The following is a 22,445-nucleotide window of genomic DNA, read 5'->3' as shown; positions in this document are numbered from 1 at the left end:
GATCAATGGGACCGAATGAATTGGACCCTTCCATGACCCTTAACCATTCTTCAAGTACGTCACAACGACACTCAGTTGTGATTTTATTTGCCTCAACATCTATCAACATTATCGGGGGTACTCCGATTGCTGGGACTCATAGCGTCGGTGCAGTAGGAATGCATAAAGCACTGTTTAGTGGGGGGTTTTCTACGGCGATCGAAGGTTGTGTCGAGGTTTGTCCATGTACTGGGGTAAATCTCGGAGGGTAAGTGGGGTCTGACTCCCCATCATCATTTTGTGGTTGCACAGTCTTACCCTTGTTCATCATTAGGTCCAAAAGCTTATTCATCTTACTATTCAGCTCTTCTTGCCACTGTTCTATTCCTAGGACTCTGCCTTCCAATTGTTTAGCCATGATTTTTGCTTTACTCCTGGTGTTGTAGGGGTGAGTAAAGGTGGGCTCAATGTTGGAATTCTGGATTTTAATTTATCCTAACAGGAAGTCAGAAAGTGATTACCAGCTCATTGGAGAAGAACATGCATGCATGTATGCATGTAATGCAACCTAAACAATCATTCAACCAGAGTTCCAGGAAAAACCTTAATGATCCCATGAAGGATCCATTTTCCCCTGGGTAGGGTACTTTAATAGATAGAGCTTGACTTTTAAATGAATTAGGTTTTTCACAAAACGTTGGCCAAGTGATATGGATGCCTGATATGGATGCAGGATGTACAACACAAAGCATTTCAAAACATATATACAACAGACATGGATTACAACATATGGAGAAAGATGTGGCTTCTGTCCCAACCCAAGGGAAGGTATGTACATGGGGTTCTCTGAGGCTCTACCCTAGGCAAGAGATTATGGACAATCATGTGTGGTTAGACTCTAATCCTTATTGACAATAGGTTCTCAGATTGAAACTTCATCCTCCCTCACAGAGTTACGGACAAAGCTCGCACTAAGCAGAGTGGTTCACGAGTCCCATCAAGTTTTAGCTACGAAAGGACAAACGCTATTACACCCCTATCTAATCCTAAGAGGAAAAGCCCGGGTATAGAGTTGTGAGGGTGTGTGAGTTCATCGGTTCCAGCCTACACCCTCTACCCCACATTTATTCACATGCTTGCTTGAACACAATACTCATGCTTAATAAAACAACAAAAGAAACAAAGCATCATGCTTATTCAAGATAGAACTAATCACATGCTTAACAAAATAGGAAAGGAAACAAAGCATCATGCTTATTCAAGATACAACTAATCACATGCTTTAACAAAACAGTAAAGGAAACAAAACATCATGCTTATTCAAGATATTCATAATTAATCGCATGCTTAGCTATGGAAATAAAGCAATCAGAACTAATCACATGCTTATCCAAGTATCAAAACAAGCAAAGCATTACAATTAATCTTATACACACAATTATTCACATATATGCAACCAAGTTATCAATTTGTACAAAAACGAAAGGAGTGCTTTCAAAAGCTTATCAAATTTGGATTTTGGGATAATTTTCAACTAATTACTGGCTCAATTCTCAAGCGTCCCAAGCGGAGTCGCCAAACTATTGCAACGTCCTGAACCTGCCAGAGAACCACTCTGGCAAATGGGGGTGCGGCTGCGAACTGGGAAAAATTGGATGTGTATTTTGAAAAGTATTTTTCGTGAAAAAATAATGTGTGATGGAATCGCAACTAACCTTTTGGGAACACTTGATTGCTACCCCGTTAGGGGTAGAATCAGTCTGCATGACCAGAGTCGGGCTTGGAAGCACAGTTATGCGAGGGGAAGGTATTAGCACCCCCTACGTGCCCGTTCTTTACGAACAAAACCAAATTAATCAAAAATTATCCCAAAATAAATTTAATAAGCCTTTCAAAATTACTTCCTTCCAAAAATCAAAGAAAATGCACAAAATAGATACTATATAGGTACTCCCTCAGAATCGGGACAATCCAATACTCTGAAGAGTTCATGCCCTTTGTTGCAATCATCGGTACAAAAAATCGAGAAAATAGGGTATGAAGTACGCTCCCTGGAGTTTTTAAATTTATAAGTTATTCTAAGTAGGAAAATACTATTTCGGGAGGTTTTTTGGAATTTGTTCGGGATGAAAATGATTTTTTGGGCCTAAAAATATTTTTGTGATTTTTCTAAGTGTGAACATTTTTTTTTGTAATTTTTTGTGATTTTCAATATTTTTCCCAAACTTCAAAATAGCACAACTAAAAACCATGGAAATCAAAGTATGAAAATATTTTTGGGATTTTCTAAGAATTTTGTGATTTTTTGTGAATTTTTTGAATATCTAAATAATAACAAACAAGTGAGATGAAGAAAATCGGGGTAAACCGGTTCGGGGAAGGAGTTGGTTAAGCACTAACCGATCTGGGAAAGAACCAATTTAATGTCTTGGTCGAGATCATCGGGTTCAGAGTATGTCTTATGGACACGAGCATGGATGTTGAGCGCATGGATGGGTGTTCATGTGCATGAGATATGGGCATGTGAGTTGTGCGCATGGAGGTAAGTGCGGGTGCATGCGTGGATGAGCACATGCATGAACGTGTGCATGCACGAATGGGAATGGGTACATGCGTGTGGGTGGGGTAAGCATAGTGTACGTACATGCCCACGCGTGTAGGGAAACATGTCAACATGTGGCATCAAGCGAGAGGAGGAGTGGTCTGACATTTGAGGCTGCTTGACGGAGTTTTTTCCCGTTTTAACTTTTTTTAAAAAAAATATATTAAATAATACCTCATTCGGGGAAGTATTTCCCAGAATGACTCTGACGTAATCTCGCTAGTCCAAGTAGCGATTTTTAACCAAATCTCGCTACTCCAAGTAGCGAGATTTAATTGGGACAAGCAACACTCCGGCAGCCACGTTTGGACGCGTGTAACTGTCTGCGAACCAGAATTTGACGCGTGGCAAATCTCGCTACACGAAGTAGCGAGATTTTGATCTGATAATTAATGCTCTGTCAACCCCTTTTGAATTACCTCCAGCCGGATGTCGACGCGTGGCAAATCTCGCTACTTGGAGTAGCGAGATTTGCTTCGGAATAACTTGGCCAGTTCTTTCTTCCTCCTTTCTTGCGCGAACAGACTGTTGCAGAGCCGAGCAGTGACCGTTGAAGGAAGACAGCCGAGCAGGTGACCGTTGGGACTTCATCACATTACAAGTTATATAAGGAGATGGGGTAAGTTATGTTTTTCATCTTCAGTATTTGTTTTACGTTATTTTTATTTCATCGAAAGTTTTGATAATCCGAGAGAGAATTTGTGATTTGTGTTAAAAGAATCGTGGACAAACACTGCTCTTAAGGTTTGTATTTCATTATTTTGGTATTTAAATTTAATTTTTTGCTGATAATATTTTTTTGTTTGGGTATTTGAATTTAATTTGTTGCTGATAATATTTTATTTTTTCCATTCAAATTGTAGTTCAATATTTATATATTTATTTTGGATTGTTGTTTCATTGCAAAATGCATTATTTTTCATGCCTTAGAAATTTTTGAAGTTTCATCCACTCACAAAATTAGTTAAATTTCCTTCTACTCGTTTGAATAATTGTGCAATTATAATTAGATCATATGGTTTACTTTCAAAATGGGAAATTTTGTTATTCAATTCTTAAATTTTCTTGTACTGTTTTTAATATAATTTGGCACATGCACTAAAGTTGTGAACATAACATGTAAATTATATGATTTTAATTGATGCTTTCAATGAATGTGAGTGTACATTATAATTATAAATTGTATTGTCATATGTATAAGATCTTAGGATCTTATACCTTATTTTTCGGGTTATTAATAATTATGTTGAAAATTTAAAAAAAAAATTCCGACTGTTATATTAATGCTGAAGAACAAAAAAAAAAAAGGTGATATTTTTATAATGTATAAAAAAAGAATCTAAAAATTGAGAATTATTTTCTAAACATTGAACACATCGTTAGGCTTTTCTCTTCCCTTTATTTTTTTTTATTTTTTCCAGTTAATTTAAGGCTATTTGAAAAATTAAAATTTGACAATATGTTTGGTTAATATTTATGAAAATTAATATAACCTAAATTTTGTAATTACAAAATATTTATGTATTATTTTTAAATCAATTGATATTTTAAATATATAATTAAAAAATAAAATATTTGCGGAATATATATTAAAAATATTATAAAAAGAAAAATACAGTTTATTATAATTAGTTTAATTAATTGTTGTACTATCCAAATTTATTTGATAATAAAATCTTTTTTTTACATGACATTTGAAAAATTGTGAAAAATATTATATCATTGCTTTTATAATTTTTTAGATATATAACTTTGAATTCTATTTAAATTTTTTTCATAAATAGTTAAAAATTGAAAATTAAAAATGAAAAATGACTACATAAAGAAACATATTTATATAATATGTTTTCTTTTTCACTTTTCTAATCTTTAACTAAATAATTTATTTTAGTTCTAGATTTATGAATTAGTTCTTCAAGAAACTAATAAAAAAAAAATTAGGGCTAGCACAGCACAATGATGCATATATATATATATATATATATATATATATATATATATATATATATATATATATATATATTGTTGGATGCTACGTCTTCTCAATTTCAAAAGTTAACTTATAGGATTAATCTTTCCAAATACTTAATAATTGATTTTTAGTACCTTTCACAATAATTCCAATAATCTCTCTCTCATACATGAGACTCCAATTTTAACCCATCTTGAGAAGAATGTTAAAACGTGTTTTTGACACTAGTATTTGGGGTGTGTGTGTGTAGGCTATGAAAATGAAAGAAAATTTATTACCTCTTTGTCTGCCTACTCAAGAATCCAACTATAATGTGACTTGCTGTATGGACATCAATGAGTTATCCCTCTATTAGACTCAGATGATCTTGTTTTCGTATTGTTTGACAACTTCTATTTGAGTGAAGAGTTTTCTTAGTTCTCCAAGCTCATAGCCTAAATTTCTTTTGTATTTTGTTCACCAATACTCACAAGCCTACTACTTGGTTTCCAACAATTTACTCAATTCTAACTCACCCAAAATCACATACACAGAGGCAATGTTCACATAATCACAGCTCTAGCTATGAAAGGTTATCTCACTCATCCTCTGTCATTAGTCCATCCTATGTAATAGAACAATGACTTCAACCAATATATAAATAGAGGCAACTGCTACACTGCACAGAAAATGCCAAACAAGAAAGGCGCTTGAATAGCTTACTATCATTACAATCCTAAAGTAGCATAAGACAATTAGTTGGATTACCCGAGTTATTTGGTGGGTGCAGCAGTTCTAAAAAATGCGGTTCCTTAGGGATCATGACCAAAATAAAAAATTCCATGAAAAAAGCCCCATATGTATAAGATCCTAGGGTGGGGGGGTGCCTGAGGAGGCCACAGTCGACAGAGCACCATTAAAGATCCAATGGTATGAGGAGGCCACGGCCTCGACTAGTCACCGTCGATGACGCTGACTGGGAACACTGTAGAGATGATAGCTAAAAGGTCACATTATTATAGGAGAGTAATGAGTTTTTTTTCCTCTGATTCGAGCGTATTTTTCACCAATATATCGATATAAATGTAGTGTTCACATTTTAAAGCACTGCAGAGTACGAAGTACCAGTTTGAAAAAATTACTCTTAAGAGCACCATTTAATAGTTCTTTGGATTCTAAGTTGAATCACAAATTTTCCGAAAATCCGAAGTATATGTCATATGGGGAAAATCAAACATATTCATGTTATTTATTCATAGACATTGAATTCATCTATTTATTTTCTAGAGGGGGAAAGTTAAGTCCAAACTCTAAGTTCATTCATTCATTAGAATTTGTATACATCTATTTGGTTTATAGTTATTAGTTATTTCGTTTCATTTACACATCACTTATACATACAATTTTGTGTTGCGTAGGTTTGTTTTATTTCTCGATCGCCGATCTAAATGGCAGGAAGCTCAAGCAGTAATCCAGTCACGGTATTTTTATATATAGGGGGGAACATCATAACCGCATTAGATGGTGTTAGGTATAGTAGTCGGCCAGTTCGACTTATTCGAATTGGTCGTAGGTGTAAATTAAGTAAATTATATACGAAGATATATAAATATTTGCATATCGATCCAGATCAATATGCATTGCGGGTGACCGCAAGATACCCTGCGCGCGAGTTAAATAATACAGCGTTCTACGAGGCTGTTCCGATATCAGATGATTATGGGTTGCGTATTGTATTGGACGCACACTGTGTCGGTGAGACATATTTGACGATGCACTTGTATGTCGAGACTATTCCTCAAGTGGGTGTAATTGCAGTTGGGCAACCAGATGAGCCGGCGGAGCAATTGGGTGAAGTCGGTGAAGACACCGAACAAACACATCAGGTCGATGTTGGTGGGGAGGTTCGTGCTATGTCCACGGTCGATTTTAATGAATATTCGGGATCGTCATTCCAGCCGTCGGATTACAAAGCACCTATTCCTCACACGTTTTCGCCGGCAGGTTGCAAACACGTGCCGAGTGCGGTACCAGCATCGTTGTTTGCCATTGCGAACGACGCATTGGACGAGGGCATGAACATTACAAATGATGTTCATATTGAAGACGAACACATGCACGAGCAGGAAATGGGTGAAGGGTTAAATGATGTTCCCAATGATGTGAACTTACCTCATCATGACACGGGCGACGCAACGTTTGACGCGCAATTCATCGGCGAGCTTCCGATGTACGGTCAAATTGACCTAGGTGCTGCAGATTTAACTGCGGTCGATGAGCTTCCCATACACGTCACTCGTTGGGAAGAATCCTCTGAGTTGAGTAAGGGGATGCTCTTCGGTTCGAAGGATCAGCTGATCGTCGCAGTGCGAATATATCACGCTCGCACGCACCATGACTTCCATGTGGTGCGATCTACTCCTGAGTTGTGGGTTGCTAGGTGTAAGGACCACGCTTGCGCGTGGAGATTGCGTGCCATGTATCGGATGATACACCGTTTTTTTGAAATCACCCAATATAGTGGTCCGCATACGTGTCTGAATGAGCTTATATCGCAGGACCATAACCAAATCACGTCGGCCCTCATTGCTGGGGAGATAGTGAGTATGATCAGGGGAGATGCGTCGACGTCGATCGCTACATTGAAGGAGTTCATTGATCGTCGATTCGGGTATTCAATATCTTATAAGAAGGTTTGGTTGGGCAAACAGAAGGCAATAGCCCAAGTCTTCGGTGATTGGGATAAATCGTATGAAACGTTACCAAAGTGGATGGAAGCGATGCGCGCGTACAATCCTAGGACTACAGTCAGGTGGAGGTCAACTCCGCTTCCAGGTAGCACTAACAGCGCTACCTTCATATCTATATTTTGGTCATTTGCAGCATCTATTCAGGGTTTTCGTCACTGCCCTCCCGTTATATGTGTCGACGAGACACACTTGTACGGTAAGTACAAGGGCAAACTCCTTATTGCAACGTGCCCCGATGCAAATAGGCAAATATTTCCCCTTACATTCGCTATTGTGCAAGAGGAAAGCCTCGACACATGGAATTGGTTTCTGTGTTCTTTGCGTTTGATTACCGACAGGGACACACTTATAGCTCTAACATTTACTATATGTCTACGCGCAGTTCGTATGGACGCCCTACACGGATGACATTGTTGCCGGCCTACCACCTGGTTATGCAGTTGGATCAGACCTCTGGGTTGCCCGAGTGCCACTCATATGTTTTCATATTGTCGAGTGGCATCTCCCAGACCGAGTGATGCGCCAGTTTGGCTTTCGACAGGGCATTCCCGGTCGCTTCTGTACCTCAGGGGTGGATGTACGTGGGGAGGACTTGCACGAGATTGATGGTCGCGGTCGGGGGAACACAGATTGGGCAGCGGAGCACGCCATGTACGTGAGTATGTGGGTACATAGGCGCGACTACATTGTCGAGGGAGTCCGGGCAGATGGCCCGATGCGTCCGGAGGATCCATATTATGCGTGGTACAGGTCGAGCACACGTCGCTTCGTAAATAGGACTGCGGCGGTCTACATGAGCCTCGTACGCTTACTCAAACGTGTACCTAATTTGTTACCGTGTTGATTAGTAGTTCAATGTTTTAAACACTATTTTCGTATGATGCAGGCTGACGTATTACACCAGGTGGAGTCGCTATCATCAGACCCTGTTGTGAGCGATTTAGCGAGAGTTGGTTTGGAGATTGTCTATGAGGACGGGCGACGGATCCCTACCCCGCGCCGGACGCCGGCTCCACGAGGTGGTCGAGCAGCTCCAGTACGAGGGGGTAGAGCAGCTACCTCCAGCCGTCCATCGAGTCCGACCTTCTCACCACCCATTGTACATGAGGAGTATGTGTTTGGGCCATCCGCTGCTGATATTGCGGGACCCTCCAGTAGACCGGCCGATTATCGATCTGACTCTGCCGCGACGCCGTCGATGTCGTACTTACTGGACGACCCTCTCGATGCGGAGGAGGTGGACGCACCCGGCTTACCAGGTCGGAGTCGTCCAGAGACTACATACGACATAGCTCCTCGTCAGCTTCACCTAGAGAGGGATTCTCCAGTACGTGTGGGCGGACACGACAGACATGTAGCCGCTCGACGTAACCGGACACCAGACGCGGAGGAGCAGCCAGGTGAGGGCAGACACAGACGGCAGCCACCCCGACACCGGAGACGACCTCCATGCGGTACCGAGTAGCCGATATATGTAGTTGTGAATTAGTTCATAATTTGATTTGTACATCAGATGTATGTTTACGGCTTCATTTGTACATAACGTATTTATTCATTATTCATTTACTAATGACTTCATTTGTACAGCATCTATTTGTACATAATGTAATTGTTTGGAGTATCATTTGTACATAATGTAATTTACTTAATTCTGAATCTATAGAGCAGCAATAGGTAAAGTGACAAGCAGGTATAATTTAGTGTACTATTTTGGTATGTTTAATGTATACGAGTCTCGTGAATGTAATGTTGTGAACATACTGGTATGAACTGTATTGGAAGAATGTTATATTTGCACAGGTGCGTGGATGGATATGCTCAATTTTTAAACAGGACTCTGCCGAAATTAGTATACTATTTTGGTATGTTTAATGTATACGAGTCTGGTGAATGTAATGTTGTGAACATACTGGTATGAACTGTATTGGAATAATGTCATATTTGCACAGGTGCGTGGATGGATATGCTCAATTTTTAAACAGGACTCTGCCGAAATTAGTATACTATTTTGGTATGTTTAATGTATACGAGTCTCGTGAATGTAATGTTGTGAACATACTGGTATGAACTGTATTGGAATAATGTTATATTTGCACAGGTGCGTGGATGGATATGCTCAATTTTTAAACAGGAGCAGGTGACCGAAATTAGTATACTATTTTGGTATGTTTAATGTATACGAGTCTCGTGAATGTAATGTTGTGAACATACTGGTATGAACTGTATTGGAAGAATGTTATATTTGCACAGGTGCGTGGATGGATATGCTCAATTTTTAAACAGGATTCTGCCGAAATTAGTATACTATTTTGGTATGTTTAATGTATACGAGTCTCGTGAATGTAATGTTGTGAACATACTGGTATGAACTGTATTGGAAGAATGTTATATTTGCACAGGTGCGTGGATGGATATGCTCAATTTTTAAACAGGACTCTGCCGAAATTAGTATACTATTTTGATATGTTTAATGTATATAAGTCTCGTGAATGTAATGTTGTGAACATACTGGTATCAACTGTATTGGAAGAATGTTTTAAAAAAATTAGGCTACTTGTTGAGTGTAACCTTTAGCTACTAATCGAGCTTTGTACCTTTCAATAGTTCCAAAAGCTCATTGCCTTAATTGGAAATACCCACTTACAACCAATAGTCTATTTATGTTGAGGAAGAGTTACAAGTTCCCAAGTTTTATTTAATTCCAAGCCATTTAATTCATTTTGCATTGCAGCTTGCCATTCAGGTATTTGAGTAGCTAATTTGTACGTTTTGGGTTCTTTAGAAGCTGAAATGGAGACTAGAAAAGCTTTATGAGAAGGAGATAATTGTTTTTCATAAAGATAATCAGAGATGGGATATATAATACCTTTATTAGAAAAACAATTAGCGATATAAGATGAAGAAGTTGCAAGTGAAACCTTGGAAGCTGTACCACAGTAAAAATCATGCAAATAGCTTGGTCGTCATGTAATTCTTGAAGATTTTCTGAGTTGTGGTGAAATAATATCTGGGATGGGAACATTGTTCAAAGATGTTAGGTGATTGTTGGTTGAATGTGAAGAGGATGGAGGAGTTTTATTAGAAGAATAAAAAAAATCAGATGTAGAAGCTGATGGAGGGAATAACAAAGAATGTGATTCAGGATTAGGTGAAAAAACCTTCAAAAGAAAAATAGTTTCAGAAAAAACTACATTTCTTCAGATGAAAAATTTATTAGTATTAAGGTCCATTAATTTGTAACCTTTTATGTTAGAAGGATAATCCAAGAATAAACATTTGGTACATCTTTTATCAAATTTATGTCTATGGGTTGTAAGTGTTGATGCAAAACAAAGGCAACCAAATACGATTTATGTCTATGGGTTGTAAGTGTTGATCAAATTCGAGTTCGAATTCTGTTTATAATGTGAGCTGCAGTTAAGACACAGTCACTCCAGAAAGGTAAAGGCAGATTTGCTTGAAACAATAAGGCCCTGGCAGTGTTGAACAAATGTTGGTGTTTTCTTTTCACGACACCATTTTGTTGTGGAGTTTGTACACAACATCTTTGATGTATAATGCCATGGTCATTATAGAATTGAGTTAAAAGAAATTCAGGATCATTATCTGATCTCACTATTTTAACAGGAACATTGAATTGGGTTACTACCATTGTGCAAAAATTTTTAACGATAGAAGAAAGTTCAGATTTCATCTTGAGCATGTATACCCAAGTACAACGAGTATGATCATCAACTATAGTAAGAAAACACTTGAAACCAGAATAGGAAACAACATTGAATGGTCCCCATATATGACAATGGATCAAATCAAATCTGTTCTTTGAACTAGACTAAGATACAGGAAATGAGAGTTTTCTTTGTTTTGCTAAATGACATACATCACAAACATGTGTGGTATTAAAAGATATAGATGACTCCAGCTGTTTAAGATAAGGTAACCTTGAGTTGGAAACATGACCAAGTCTGTAGTGTCAGGTATCTAATTGATTTTGGGTAATGGTTGAAGCCAAAGATGAAGAATGAAACTTCGCTTGATTGTGAGTAGCAGCCTTTGAAGGAACTTGAGATAAATGGTACAGTCCATGTTTCTCAATATGAGTTATAGAAGGCAATATAAGTTAATTGGTCCCAATCATCTTCTTTCTTAATTGGTACTGTAGAAGGCAATATGAGTTAAAGAAAGAAACACAAATGTTAGATTGTTTTGTTAATTTAGAAACAGACAACAGATTGAATGAAAAACTGGGAACACACAACACATTATGTGAAGACAGTATATTTGAAATGCAAATACTGCCAATGTGAAGCTGGAAAAGAGTTTCCATTTGGCAAATTTATGGAAGTGTTGATTGGTGTAGGTGGAGAAGAATATAATGAAGGTGAACATATCATGTGATCTGTTGCACCTATATCTAGAATCCATGAATGTACATTCTGCAGAGATGAAGAAACTAAATAAAAAAAATTTGAACGGTTACAAGAAAATTGAGAAGTAACAATGTTAACAGCCGGAGAAGATGTTTGATGAGATATTGGAGATGAAGTAGAATTTGCAAGTGCTAGCAATTTATTGAATTCCTCATAAGTAAAAGAAAACTTTGGATCCTCATTACTCTGTTGAAGAGAAAGCTCAGGAGTTGTCATGGCAGCATGTGCAGTAGGTGGCTTCCTTTTTCCTTTTGGTCCAGTCTAATTAGGAGGGAAACCATGAAGATGAAAACATTTTTCTATTGTATGCCCATTGTATCAACAAATGTGTACAGTATAGAGAAAATCTCTTCTATTTATCCTTTGAGAAGTTCAAAAAACCAGATGGATGAATCTTTTGTTTGGCAATCAAAGCATGAGTTTCACTGCTGACAACATTATTTAGTTGTCTTTGACTTTCCTCTTGAAGTAGTAAAGAAAATACTTTCGCCATACTTGGTAATGGCGAAATCATAAGCAATTTACTTCGAATTGGAGCATAGAATTCATTTAGACCAATCAAAAATTTCAACACATAATCAGATTGCTGTCTAACCAACAAAAAATCAAACAGGTTGCAGGTACAAGTTGCCATTTTACCACAGCTACATGTAGGGAATGGTCGGTAGTTAATATATTCATCCCATAATGATTTGAATGAATTAAAATATTCAGTAATTGATAAACAACCCCGAGTAATACAACTAAGAGATTTTTCAAGATGAAAAACTCTGCGACCATCACTTCGTAAGTATCTTGTTTTCAGCTCATTCCAAAGATCAACAGCAGATGTAACATAGACAAGACTATTTCTTATTTTCTTGGAAATGGAAAACATATTCATGAAAGAACTAGATTGTTTGCACGCAGCCATGTAGTATGGTGAGAACACTGATTTATAGAAGGAGCAAGAATCGAGCCATCAATGAATGCTACCTTATTTTTAACTGTTAGAGCAATGGTGATTGACCGACTCCATGCAATGTAATTATCACCACTAAAAATTTTAGAAACCAGTAATGCACCAGGATTATCACTTGGATGTAAGTAATATGGACTGGATGAATCATCAGAAAGATTGATCATACGATGACAATTTTGAGAACTGGTAGAATTATCAGCAGAAGTCATATATGGAATTTATCGAAGAAATATAAAAAATTTGCAGATCAACGAATTTTTCTTTGTAAAGACCAAAGATAAAAGCAATTCACTTGAGGCTTTGCAATTTGATACTAGAATAATGCCGATACAAAATACTAATCTATCAGCTTCTCTTGATCAGCGTCCGAATTTTTCTGAATATTCGTACTGCTCAGAATTTTGAGGCGCAGTCTGGCTAAAAACAGAGCTTTCGTGGTTTCTTGAAAATTAAAAAAAATTGCGGAAGGGAAGCAAGTGCTCTGATACCATGTGAAGTTTTTACATAAGTTGAAAAATTTTTCTCTATAATCTGCTTCAAATACAGAGTATATGTTTGTATTTATATAATACAAGAATCAAGAATAAAGAAAACTAACTAATCAGGCTAACTAATTAGCTAATCTTCTCTTCTTCTAATTTAACTTGCGTAGCTTTGGATTTCAGTTCCAACTGTTCAATTCTTGAAGTAATATTCCAACACTTATTTATCTTATTATTGATCTTATCATGAATGATGGAATCATTATATTCAATATAGTATGCACGAGCCAATCTGCATATTTTTTTTGTTTTATGTCTCGTAACTCTTCCTCAGCCAGGCTTGGGCTGAATAGCGGAGCAAGTACAAGTATTAGTATAAAAAATGCGTCATTTGTCATCAATATTTACTCACGGCCTCTCAGGAGAATCGATGACTGCATCTTTATTTATCATTTTTGGGGCTGTCCACCCGAGACAATCCATTCAACGAGCCAAAAACACTACAACACAAGGAACCGAGTTTTTTTTTTTTTTTCATTTTTTAAAATATATATATTAAATAATATTTTTTTACAACACATAATTAGATTTGTCTTTTACAAATAATAATCTGCACTGACACGTGGTAATCTCGCTAGTCCAAGTAGCGATTTTTAACCAAATCTCGCTACTCCAAGTAGCGAGATTTGTTCTTCATGAAAAATAAACCCCAGTGACACGTGTAAATCTCGCTACTTGGAGTAGCGAGATTTGGTTAAAAATCGCTACTTGGACTAGCGAGATTACGTCAGAGTCATTCTGGGAAATACTTCCCAGAATGAGGTATTATTTAATATATTTTTTTAAAAAAAAGTTAAAACGGGAAAAAACTCCTGCTTGACGTGTGGAGAACCCCGGCCGTAGATGCAATGTCGTGGTGTGGTTTCGTCCGTAGGATGGGAGGACGATCCGATGGCTCTGGGAAAAGGTTCGTGGGCTTCTGAACGCGTTGATGATGATAGTGACATGTTTGCCATGTGTTGCGCCGGGGGATGGGACATGATCAATGCTTCTAACATGAACGATAATGTTCGTTGAAGCCTCGCAGGATTGAACGGTGGCCGATCTGAAGGCCCCCCCAACATTGATCGCAGAGGTGACAAAGGTGCCACGTGTTACCAATTAATTGGAAAGTTAGGGAAGCAACTTATGAGGGGAGAATAGATGGCATTTAATGATCCTAACAAGGGCAATTGGGACCTTTGAAGCTCGAGTGATTGAACGACCGGGAGAAAAAGCATCTCCTAGCGCCAGTGCCACGGGGTGACAGGCGGAAGAAAGGGTATAGGCACAATAATTGCTCTCTGACATGAGGATCTTAACCGTTAATGGGGACGACGCTCCGAGGGCAGTTAGGAGGCCACGTAACTCTCTTGATCGGACTTTCAAGGTGAAGTTACGTTGTTGACCTTATAAGGCTTAACATCTTATTTTGATGCTAACAAACAAGTGGATCTTAACATGCTATGTTAAGTGATGTATTTTCATGACTAAATGAAAAATGTAAGGCTAAAGAGTTCATGAGAGCTTGTACCTCAGATAAGGATGATTATATCAAGCTTGAAGCATGGATTTAAAGTTTAAAACCTGAAAATCATGAGAGCATTGATATTAAAGAAACAGCTTCAAAGAATAAAAGTCCAAGTGATCAACATGGAAAGCTCAAAGAAAGATGAAGTATAAAGGCCTCAAGGAATTCAAGAATTGAAAAAGTTTAGGAAATTTCATGTAAGTACTTCAAGGAATTTCAATATGGATGCATGAAAATATTAGGTTAATTTATTAGACCTAGATACTTTTGAACATACTTGAAAAAATTTTTTATAAGGTCAAAAATTGTTTTAAAAATGTTAGAATCATTTTTGGAATGAAAAGTACCAAAAAGAGGATTTTTCAAATGTTGTCAATTTTTTTACATCTGCATTGAGGTGCATTTTTCTCTATCAAAATCTTCTTATTTTAAAATGTGTTCAACATGACAGTTGTAGGATTTTATCTTAACTTTTTTTTGACACTAAGATCATCAAATTTGGAGTTAAACATAAAAAGTTATGATCAAAATACTAAAAAGTGCTCAAAGCTGACAGCTTGACAGACAACTATCAAGAACTTGACAGACGACTGCAACTTTGAGGCATTTGTGTGTGTTCAGACAGATGACTGACACCCTACTGCCCCTTTGCTTTAACTGGACAGACGACTGCCCAAAATGGATAGTCTACTGCCACGCATCTGTTTTGAATTTTCTCATAACGGTCAAATTTTTAAATGAGTTTACTTGTGGCTCAAAAATTATGGAAACTTGGGGAATACTTCAAGCCACTTGGGGATCAAGTTATATACCTTTTCAAGTCTATAAATAAGACTAAAAGATCATTGAATCAATGCACAAAGAATTCAAATTCTGAAAAATTTCAAAGTCTCTCTCAAATTGCTCCCAAATTCTCAAGGATCTCTCTTGCTCTCAAGCTCACATATTGTGCACGAATTCAACTAAAATTTTGTTAATCTTTTTCCATCGGAATTGTGTTACAAATTCTAAACCTTTCAATCATTGAAAGAATTAATCGGTGATATACTTCATTGAGCTTCAAGTTAATTTCCATATTGTTGTTTACTTCGAAATATATTAGTTGTGCTGTAATTGGTGTACTAACTAGCTCTTTGAGGAGCAAGTTCTTTGTATGCATCTATTTGATTTGTATCTTATAGATTTATGATTCCAAGGGTTGTTTGGATCATTGGCTAAGCAAGGGGATATTGCTTAGAGAGGCGAGCTCTAGCCCAGTTAAGGTGTGACCAGATGAGGGAATATTGTTTGGAGAAGGCATGCTTTAATCTTACCCAAGGAGTGTTGTAAAGGTTTGTTCCGCCCGTTAAAGGAACAGGTTTAATGAATCCTTTGATGGTTTACCAAAGGCGAGGACGTAGGCTGGGTATAAGCCGAACCTCGTAAAAATTTCGGTTTCACTCTCTCTTTCCCTATTCTTTATTATCAGTACATATTTAAATTGCGTTGATGGTTTAAATTTAAAATCATATAAACTATGTATATTTGGAAATCAAGTAAACCTTAAAGTTTGATTTTGATTTGGGTTGAGGAAACCGAAAGGGAGTATGTTGGTTGAACCATTCTTTGCGGAAATCATACGAGAGTACGTTACTTGGCTAAACATCCCAAAGATAAATTAACTTAAGAGTTTATTTGAGTTTTGAAGTTTGGAAAGAGTAATTGAATTTTATATTGAACATCATATTGAAGTAGAAATTTCATATAAACAAGGCTTTGTTCAAAACTCACATTCACCACAGGGCTAAAACATCAAAAGCTGAAAGTTACATATATTATATTGATTGTGATTGGATGGTATAAAGATTTGTTTTATATTCCAAGAGTATTAAATCTTGAATGATTTCATCAATCTAATAATGCTGCAGTGAACTTATATTTGGTAAATAAATTGTGGTTGTATTGGTTTCGAAATTGTGATTAATTGTTTGATTGTTTTTACTTTCAAAGTGTGGTTGAAGATTGAATGTTTAATTGTGTTTAATTGTGTTGTTGATTGATTGTTCAAAAGAAATCAAGTTCTTGTTTGATTGACAAAATAAATAAACAAGTCAAAGAATTAGTTAAATATTAAAAGAAGTTAAGGACTTTAAAAGAACTAAAGAGAAAGTTTTAAAAAGCTAATTCACCTCCCCTCTTGGGAAGCTATTCCTAATTTCAATGTTCCAATCGGACGGTTTCGAGGGTAACCAAACTTAAACCTAAAATTTTTACTTTTGGCACTTTCTGTTCTCCTCATTCTTGCCAACTATTCCCCCTCTCTTGTTCTTTCCTATCATCTCCTACCCCCTCCAGATGATACCCTAGGGTTTTTTTAAGTGTCTTTTTTTGCAATTGGATGGATCCAAGCCCTAGTCCCTCCTCTGTCTTTCATCTCTCTCTTTTCTTTAACCTCCTCATTCGACTACCTAATCATACTTCTCCTCTAGCCCTCTATTTCTTCCTCAGAAACTCACCAACCCCCTCAGATCACCAAGTCGCTAATTTCTCTCTGTTTATTGGAAAACCAACACCAGAAGCCCTGGTCATTTCTCTTCCCGGTTTCAAAAGGGTTGTAGCCTCTCTGGTCATTGCGAGACAAGCTTGAAGATCCGAGTTCCTCCTAAGCTCAAACGAGTTTGTGGTCTAAAGGGTAAGAGTTCGCTTGACCCTCGAAGAAAGTCAAGCAGATAAGCACCTCTTCCCTTCTTATTGTTTTTTTTTTTGTTCATATGGTTTGAGTATGGTCTATGAACGATATCATCCTGGCTTTAGTGATTTGAGATACGAGTCGTGCTTGCAGTGTCTTGTGTGTGAAACTGTTGAGGTTAGGGTTCCGTTGCAAGGTCAGCGACAAAGATGAGTCAAATCGTCTTCAACTCAGTGAGTAGCGTCGAGTTGACTCACACGAGTCAACCTAGTGGGTCACATGACCTTGGGTGAGTCCAAGTGGGCTTAGACACAAGTGGGATTGGGTTAGCACATATGGGTCCTTGGGTTTGAAATGGACTTGGGGTATAAAGGTTGGTCAGGCCTCAAGGTGATTTTTCAAATGGGGGTAGGGTTTATTTTTGTTAAAATGGGCTTGGGGCAGGTTTTGAAATGGGCTCTAGTTTGAAAGTTAAAAATGGGCTTTGGGGTTTGAAAGTTCAAAACGGGCTTCAGGGTAAAATAAAATCAAAAATGGGATTCAAAGAGTTTTATGAAATGGGTTTCGCAAATGGAGTCAAGCCTCAGTTTTAAAACGTTTGGATGGGCTTTTAGTTTAAAACATTTAATGGATATCATGACAATTCTTGTAATAAATCATGTGTTGAATCATCTATTGATAATTCCGTTAATAATTGCAATGATTCATGTGATGTTTATTATAATAAATTTTATATTGAATCACGTGTTGAATTGTATAATGAAAGCATGCCTTCATATGGAGATCTAGAAAAAACCTTAGTTAAAATGCATAAGCTTCTAGTTAGGATATTTAAGAAGAAAATGTGTTTGAAAAATGAAAATGAAAGGATAGCTAAACAATTAGAAGAATTAAAAGATTATCATTATATTCTAGAAAAGAATAAAATCATGAAGATTCTGAAGATCACCTGTTTAGATAGAAAAAGATATGAACATCGTGAAACAATTTCCAGGGTTACAAGTGAAGATAGTTCAAATAAACCCTTAGAAGTTAAAAGAAATTATATTTCCAAAAAGGGTTCAGATGTATCTAAAAAATTCCATATCTATGCCTTATTAAGCAAGAAGAAAAGAAATAAATATACTTTCCCACAAATATACAAAACTTGTTTATTTTGTAAAATGAAAGGGCAAACCCAATATAAGTGTCCATTTAGAGGTGTCTCAGACAAAGATAAGAAAATGACATGGGTAATCAAGAAAGGTTCCAATTGGAATTACATGATCATTTAATTCTTTCTTTGTTCTTAGGACTAGTTATAGGGTAGGTGATGACTAAAAGCTTAGAAATGGTTAGTGTCTAAAAAGTCAAAAATTAGTATATGCACTTACTATATAAAATCTTAAGTACTAAGAATCTTGGAAAAGCAAGCCAATATGATTTCTTATAAGTAATTTATCCAATCTAAACTTAATGAATATATATATCATAATGATCAAGTAAGATATAAAATATTGGTTAAAGCATGCTAACTTCGATTTGTTCAAAGTAAAAGGTTGAAGACTTAACTAGCTAAAACATCAGGAACCTTATATCTTTGCAATGAGTAACATAAATCATAATATTAAAAAATAAATACACTTCCAAATGGATTAAAGCATCGTTGTTTAGCAAATAATTCTTATTTCTTAACCCATGCTTAAATATTAAAATCTTAAGTTAAGCAGATCATGTCCATTGCATAAGACTGAACCTTAGGAAATAAATCATATACTAAGCATCATCTAATCCTAAACTCATCCTTGGAGCCTTAAATGCCTATATGAGTCATCACTCTAGCCATAAGCACTAATAATCATAAATTCCATATCTATCAAGTGCTTATTAAATGACATCTTGTTATAATCAAATCAGGGGCATTCTCTAAGGGATTCAAATTGTTTATCAAGACATTTTTAATAAATATTCCCTTTGTGCTTAAAATGTAAAACTCCCTAATTTTGATTTATAATTAAGTCATTTCCTCCACAAGAAATCTTTACCATACCATAATCATATCCGATAAAGATTCATCTATCCATGGCTCATTCCCTTACTTAAAATTGGGATCATACTTGTGGGATACCATCCAATGGTGGGATAATCAAAAATGCCCAAAGAGCAGTATTCAAAAATTAATATTCTTCCAAATTGCTCTTTGCCTAAGTAGTTGGATATATTCGCTTCCATGAAATATTTTGAATATTGTCCACTCATTGAAAATTTTAGAACACTCGGCTAAACTGGTGAAGAATGATTAAAATATATATATAAGACGATGATAAGTGCATAATTGAAGGGGAGCATCTCTCTTTCATGATTATATAAATTAGATGTTCTCATGATCTTACTTTACTTATGTCCATATGCATATGCAAGTACAGCACCACAACTTACCATTCATATTCTGTTAAACAATCGAATCTCTTTAATGGATAGTAAGTATCTAGTATCATAAACTATTATTGGTTATACAAATTAATGTGGTAAAAAATGGATAATTATACTGATTGCTTGTGAGAAATGAATTAGTTTATATCCAGTATAGTTGTTCTAAAGATCAGAAATAATTATACTGCTTGGTATGATTAGTGAAATTAATCATTGATAAATATAAGCATTTCATTTCATCTAAGCTAGTATTCAAACTCATAAGGGGAGCTTTCTGGAAAAATATTTCCTATCTTATTATGCTCACCAATATTTTATGCTTAGCTGTGTATTAAAATTTCTGTGGCATGTACTCAATTATGATGACCCTATTGAATACTCTACATGAAAAATATATTGCTTTACCACAAGTTTCTTGAGTTAACTATATGATCTTGTTTAAAAATGCATTGATATAATTAAAGTATGTATGATTAATTTTTCTGATTATATTTCTTTTCGGAATGTATTAGAGCAAAATTATTTCAGATCTAACGGGGAAAAGAATTTTTTTTTTTTTTCTAAGATAAAAAGGGGGAGAGATATTTTTTTAAAAAAATTACATGGTCTACAATGTGTATGAGCTTAAAAAAAATAAAAAATAAAAGGGGGGGAAATTTTTCAAAAAGGGAGAGTTATCCTTTTAAAGCTAAGAAAATTTAAAAAATATATATATTTTCTATTTAACTTAACCCTTTTGTTGATGCCAATAGGGAGAAAAGATTAATGAGCAAAATGATATACTCCTTGGCTTAGGGGGAGAGGATTAATGTGCATATGCTTGATTGCTTTATCTAAATGCATATTGAGCTGAACTTAAAATTCTTTACTTGAAATATCTTAATGTCTTCTTTCTGGATATAATTGAATTAATATGTCTATTTTGAAATTTATGCATTTTGCTCTTGCGTTTGTCATCATTAAAAAGGGAAAAATTGTTGACTTTTTGAGGTCAATCCCGTTTTGATAATGACAAAATACAATTATCTCATCTGTGCATTGAGCCTTTTTAGTAGAATCATTATTTAGCACGCACGGATGATACGAATGCTATGGAAGCCATGAGAAACTTGAAGCGCATATGACTTGACATATTCCATGAAATTAAAAGAATAAAAGGATGAAAATACCTCAGATTTTCATTTGTAATGTGTGTTTAGTCCCACTTGTATTTACATATTTCATAAGATATAAGTGGGAGCTCAAATATGACCTTAGATTAACCATAGGATCTCCAAGTAACAAGAAAATTTTTTTTCATAAAATGTCTAACTTATACAAATGTTTCAAAATGATTTTAAAGTTAAAAGAAGGCAAAAACTAATTTTTACAAAGACGTTAGTTGACCAACCAGCCAACTGGATAGTATAAATGAGCATTTTTCTCAATCCATAACTTCTTATCCTAATAATTATTGAACATGAAAGTTGTGGAATTTTCTCTTAGCTTTTTGTTGATATTACGAATGTCCAATTTGGAATCATATAGAAAACATTATGGCCAAAACACTGAAAGGTATACGTAGTAGAAAAATTCCCATCATGTTTCTTATGTCACATTGATGGACATTTTTATTAATCTATAACTTCTTATCTTAAAATGTGTTCAACATAAAAGTTGTGAGATTTTCTCTTAACGTTTTGTTGACATTAATAACGTCTAATTTGGAGTTTTATAGTAAAAGTTATTTCCAAAACACTAAAAGTCGCTCGCGCAGAACGTCGATTAAGCACAGATACACGTAGAATTCTCTTGATTAAATTGATCCAACGGCTAGAACTTAACCTAAAGCTAAGAAAACCTTTAAATATGACCTTTAAACCCTAGAGCATGAGTTTTTGCCTACCTCTTGAGAGTTTTGAATAGATTGCCAAACTTTTACATACTGTGCTTACACTCTATCAAGTTCAAACATCTTTTGGGCATTCTCTCAACTTCACAAAGGGCATTCACGCACACATCTTGCTAGCACCGTAGCACGATTGATATTGAGGTTTGTATACAAGGTTTTATATTTGGGCATTTAATCTTCATTGTAAAAGTTTTTCTTCTCTTATATTTTTATTTAATATTTTATTGAGCAAGAAACTTAAGTTTTATATTTTTGTTTGAAAAATCTTGTGAGAAAAGTTCATTCTAAGACTTTAAAATCTTTGAAGCATTCTTGATATTATTTTTATTCAAAAATTTAATATTATTTTATTTGTGCCGAAAGTTATTTGAGAAAACCCTAAATCTCCAACACATAATATTTGAAAAATAAATTTTTGGAGATATTTGCATTGGGTGTTTGAGAAAATTCATCATACATATTTTTATATACAAAGATCATATATTTGATTATTATTGAAATCATCACATACATTCATTGAGTTTCAAGTTATATCCTATGAATGTGTTTTAGGAATTTTATTATACTCATTAGCTTGTTCAAAAGCATCTGAGTGTTTAGAAATTTTATCAATTTATTGTATTAATGGTTCGGGTTGTGAACCGGGGAGGAGGAAACTGTGCCTCTTGTCAGCAGCGGAGTAAAAGGAAGCTGTGTCTCTTGTAAGTAGCGGAGTAAGAGGAAGTTATGTCTCTTGTAAGCAACGATTT

The sequence above is a fragment of the Malania oleifera genome, chromosome 1, assembly GCF_029873635.1.
Source record: "Malania oleifera isolate guangnan ecotype guangnan chromosome 1, ASM2987363v1, whole genome shotgun sequence".
In the NCBI taxonomy this organism is placed as follows: Eukaryota; Viridiplantae; Streptophyta; class Magnoliopsida; order Santalales; family Ximeniaceae; genus Malania; species Malania oleifera.
The sequence above is the reverse complement of the archived record's forward strand: the minus strand, read 5'-3'. Positions refer to the sequence as shown.